Below are 6,000 nucleotides of genomic sequence, written 5' to 3' on the forward strand. Positions count from 1 at the left end.
CTTTGGGGTTCGGTTTCGGTGTAACAGTTGATGCCGCTACGCTTGGTGTAGCTTTACTACTAGCTTGTGGAGCAGAGGGACAGTCTTTAACCATGTGGCCCACCTTGTCACACCTGTAACAAGCTCCTGATATCTTATAACAGATTCCCTTGTGATTTTTACCACATTCAGAACAGGGCGGTATTGTACGGTTTCCTTGACTAGACGTAGTCGTTGACCCCGTATTCTGTTTCTTGTTCGATGGACTATGCTTGCCTTTCTTAAACTTAAAATTCTGCCTTTTACCCCGCCATTCAGACAATGGCGTTTCAGTTTTCAGTGCTTCAATGTTTGATTCAGCCATCAAGGCTCTGTCAAGAACATTTACATAATTCGGTAGTTTCAGAACATTTATTCGGTCAAGAATTGCAACATTAAGGCCGCCCTCAAATTTTTTGGCCTTCTTATAATCAGTATCCACCATATGCGGTGCATATCTAGCAAGCTCGGTGAATTTCGTTTCATATTCAGCAACGGACATTGTGCCCTGTCTCAGCTGTTCAAATTCAGTCACCTTTCTGTCCCTTACACACTGAGGGAAGTACTTTTCAAAGAAGACTCCTTTGAATTGAGTCCAAGTCAGAATGGTATTTTCATTACGGATGAGCATCCACCACCTTCTAGCTTCTTCTTGCAATGTAAATGTGGCTAATAGTACCTTGTGTGCTTCAGAGCACGGGAAAACTTCAAATAATTTTTCAGTTTCCAGAACCCAAGCTTCAGCTTTTAACGGTTCAAGGCCTCCCTGAAAGGATGGCGGTTTTATTTTGCTGAACTTTTGGGTGAGAGCAATTATGTCCTCATCATTTACATTCACATTCTGTTCCGGTACGACCGGAGGAGCAGGTGGGGGCTGTTGATTCAGTTGTTGGTCCAGTCTTGCAGTTATCAGTTCCATCATTGGTTCCAGTCTGGCCATTCTGGCCTCAGAGGATGAGGTTTCAGTTTCATTTGCAGTGTTTGCGTTATCCATTTCACTATAAACAGTTATTTGTTTTAACAGTTTAACACATTAGCATATATTCAGTCATAACATAACCACACACTTATCATGCTCATGAAATGCCCTAATTACTTTTCTAGGACACCCTATATCTCATTTGGACACGTGTGTGCGGTATAACTCGTGGTTAAGTATCGCTCTGATACCACTCTGTCACGACCCAAACTCGGCCCTATGGGTTTAGCACCGTAACCGGCCAGTAATCCGAGATTACCGAAGGCCTGCAGAACAGTAATACAGTAATACAGAGTACAGGGCCTGGCGAAAGCCAAAACAGTAAATAAACAATGCCCAATGAGCTGTGACAGTCTGTATGCAAAAGACTTCTCATACATTTATACATAAACAGTACAAAACAGTATACACAATATTTACAATCATTCAGACTAGGGACTCAATCCCTGCATAACAGTACAGTAAACATTCAGTCTATAAAGAACAGTAGGACAGTACAGAAGGGGGAAATTGTAAAACGCCCCTAAGCCTTAACATGATAGGCTCGGAACCTCGCAGTGAGGCACAAAGGCTGGCTTGACAAAACTGGAGTAACCCTGACGCTCCTAGCCGCGGTCTGGTGCCTGAACACCTACATATATATATGAGCAGTGAGCTAAAGCCCAGTGAATAGCATAATGCTTAAAGAGGTTAAGAATGAATGTCCTTACAGTAATGAAAACAGTCCATTTAAACAGTATTTCAGTCGTTCGATCAGTACAGTCATATGTGGTACACCCATTAGCATAACAGTAGGTCTTAAAAGACCGAACAGTAATGATGGCCATCAGTCAGTAAACAGTAGTGGTTCCAACAAGGGAACCGACAGAGATCTCTGTAACAGTAACAGTAAACAGTAGGTGCTAAGGATGCCACAATACAGTTCAGAATATAGGACATACATTCATTCAATTAACAGTATCAGTTCAGAGAGTAGTACAGTTCAGTTGTTCAGAAAATAATCATTTATGAACATATCTTTACACAATCGTTACTCACAGAGTTCTGGGCTACAGTATGCTAGAGCGTGTCTCCCCAGTCGCCAATCCTACACAGTTAACAGATTGAACACACTAAGCTACACAGCCGGGAAAGATAGTAACTTAATCCCTAATGCCTCGGTGTGTTCTACATCTATGCCCTCATGAAGATGTCTTAAACTAGGCCTAAGAATGCCTAGAATGGGATGAGGATGCAAAGATGCACTTTTAAAAGCATTTTCAGAATTTTCAGAAAATAGAGTCCCGCTCGAGCGCAGGTTTCCCCGCTCGAGCGGACATGCAACAAGGCTACACGCTCGAGCGTACAAATCTTCCGCTCGAGCGTACCGTAAAAGTACTAGATGGGTGAAATCTCCGCTCGACGTCCGCTCGAGCTTGAGACACAAGACTCCGCTCGAGCGCCCAATCCTCCGCTCGAGCGGACTGTAAAACAGTGCAGAGAAATGCTGGATGCTCGGATTCCACGCTCGAGCGCCACTTTCCCCGCTCGAACGGAAATACAAAATCTAGAAAACCCAGATTGCACCTCCAAGCCAAAAACCAAGTTTAAATGCATCAAAACCGATCCTCTTGGGCTGAATTTCCAGAAAACACTAGTAAACATATAGAATGGCATGGTTCAAAGCTCAATTTTGAGAAATCAAAGCCCAAAGGTGTTTAATTCAAACCCAATTTCAAACCATTTTTCAAGAACAAGATGAACATGCAAACATGCATGAATTCAAATCATTTGAAGCTCCAATTAGATGCTCTAAGGAGCCAATTGATCCGAAAACAAGTTAAAAACATGGACCATTACAAAATTATGGACATGCATGCACCATTTTACCATGAAATCAACTCACAACTCAACAATACTAACATGCATGCATGAATTATGCTCTATTACAACATGCTAGAACTAATCCATGGCTCAATTCTAAATTTGACATGAATCATACAAGAACAAGGTAAACAAAAGGATAATTACTCTACCTTAGGTCCCCAATGCAAGACTAGGGGCTCAATTAAGCAATCTACACTCCATTTACCAAGCAATTCCACCAATGAACTCAAGCTCAACTCAATTCTCTCTCACTCTCTATTTCCCTCTCTCTAGTCGGTGATGTGCTCAAAAGAAATGGCTGAGCAAATGTTCATATTAAGTATAAGGCTCAAATGTGTGAGATAGTGGTCCATTAGGGGTAGTTTAGTAATTAAGTCCAAAATTCTTTAATTAGCTCATTTTAATCTAATTTAATCATACCTAAGCAGTTTTCAGATAAATATACCATAAAATCACATTAATTATGAGGATCACGAAACATTAATCAATTCCCAGTTCGGCCGCCGATAAGGCCTTCAATTAGCAGTTTAAACATAAAACATGAACAGATAGTCAAACAGTCAAACAGATAGAATACAAATTAACACACATACTCAGTCAATTCGATTCCAGTTTTTCAGTTAGTCAGTTCAATACTTTAATTAGTCCAGTTATCAGTCATAATCAGTCCAGTTATCAGTCATAATCAGTTCAGTTTAACGGTAATTAGTGTTTATCGGTAAGCAGTGGTGAGGGTTATTACACCAAAGCCGCCAGAAAAGCTATGCAGATATACGGAGACGAGACTTAGAATTTCAAATAGGAGATCATGTGTTCCTTAAGATCTCACCGACAAGAGGGGTTATCCGATTTGGAAAGCGAGGAAAGTTAAGACCACGTTACATCAGCTCATTCGAGATACTCGAAAGGATTGGTCCTGTAGCATATTGTCTTGCGCTTCCACCCGAACTATCCAATGTCCATAATGTGTTTCACGTTTCGATGCTTCGTCGATATCTTCGAGATCCAGAGCATGTTGTCGATCATGAGAACCTAGAAGTTCAAGAAGATCTCTCTTACGAAGAACAACCTATACAGATTCTCGATCGTCGTGATCAGATCTTCGAAATAAGACTATACCCCTCGTAAAGGTCTTATGGAGAAACTGTCATGTCGAAGAAGCAACGTGGGAAACTGAAAGCCAAATGTGATCCAAATTCCTACACTTCTTCGAATACCAAGGTACGTCAAGTTTGAGGACAAACTTCTTTAAGGAGAGGAGAAATGTGACACCCGAATGTTTTAAATTTAATATTACAATAAATAGAACTCAAAAATAAATAAATGCATAATTTAGGAAATTGGGAATTTTATCAATTAAATTGCTAAGGAAATACATTGCGAAACACCACACATTAAATATTTTAGTAAGTGGTAAGTGATGTTTTATAGTTGGGTAGTGAGATTTTTAGACGTGAACCTAACTTATGGTCATATATAATTTTAGGAGTCATCATGGATTACCAAAGAAGGTAATAACTTTTAGAATAATAAAATGGTCAAAGTAAGTCTTAAGAGATTAATGGTCAAAGTAAGTCCTGAGTCCTAAGAGAGTAGAATAGTCAATGGTCAAAGTAAGAGATAAAATCAACAAGTTAATAAATAAATAGATAAGGGTGAATCAGGGTGAATCAGCCAAGATTTACACGCGTCAAATACACGGACCCTTCCGTAACTTGTTACCCACGGATTACTTCCCTATAAATAGGGAAGATTGACATGCTTAAGGCAACAGAAAAAAGAAATAGAAAGTAGAAAAGAGGACAACACGGGTGAGGATCTTTGAGTGGAGGAAAGGAAGAACAAAAAATTAAGTTAACGTGAGTTATATTATACCTTGAGCTAGTATAATATGTTTTAAATATGTCTTGAGTTACCATAATATAGTCTACGTATGTTTTGACTCACCATAATTTATTTTATACAAGTTATGTTTATAAATTATTATAAACTATATAAATATTTCAGTTACATGGTTTAATTTCTGAACCCTGTTTGGTTAAAAGAAAACTGATGGATATGTTCGTGTATTTTTTAAAGAATATTTGACTATAACCTTATAAACAATTACGTTGTGTAAGTACCACCACGGGAGTCCCACGCCTTGGGGGGACTTAAATAACCATTGGTCCCTGTTTGACCACTTTGTGGTCCCCTGTTTGTCATGGATCTATTGACCCATGTTCTGATTGTTACTCTAGTGACCCCTATTCTGTTCTATTTTGTACCGTGGTTATAGTTATTTATTTATTCAGTTAAATAATCTGCATATTCAACTCAAATTATGTTAATGTTTTAGTTTAAATAACTACCCATGGCTATTTTGTACCTTAATACTCACAGTATAGTACTTCTCACTCTGCTATGTGGTTATAGCTGTTACCCCTTTCAGGTGACGAGGTTTAGCAGGATCAAGATGGGGAATGAATCGTTGTGCTATTTTATTTCCTTTTTGATTTCTATCTGTTTTATTTTTTTTTCCTTTCGGACTCTTGTAATAGAATAAAGCTCAAGTAACTATATTTGTTTCCTTTTAAACAAGCATTTTGTACCCAATTATTTTATTTTAATTTATTTAATTTTTCCGCTTGCGCTACTACGACTACAAAATCATTTAAATTATTTCCTTTTTATCTTGTTACGACGCCAAGCTTTTGGGTACCGAGTTTGGGTTGTGACAAAAAAAACCAGCCATATCAGATGACTATGAGGTTTACCTAAATGAGTGTGGTATAGGATTGGAGAACGATCCTGTTTCTTATGGCCAAGCCATGAAAAATGGAAATGCAACTCAATGGTTAAATGCCATGAAAGATAAGTTAAAATCCATGAAAGACAATAATGTCTGGGATCTTGTAGAATTGCCTAAGGGAGCCAAAACTGTTGGATGCATATGGTTTTTAAAACCAAGCGTGATCCTAAAGGCAATGTCGAAAGATACAAGGCCAGATTAGTTGGTAAAAGATACACTCAAAAAGAAGGAATAGACTATAAGGAAACTTATTTTCCTGTTTCTAATAAAGATTCCTTGAGAATAGTCATGGCCTTAGTAGCTCATTATGATTTAGAGTTACATCAAATGGATGTTAAAACAACTT

This window comes from Camellia sinensis, chromosome 8 (genome assembly GCF_055761805.1).
Source record: "Camellia sinensis isolate YWXY chromosome 8, ASM5576180v1, whole genome shotgun sequence".
Lineage (NCBI taxonomy): Eukaryota > Viridiplantae > Streptophyta > Magnoliopsida > Ericales > Theaceae > Camellia > Camellia sinensis.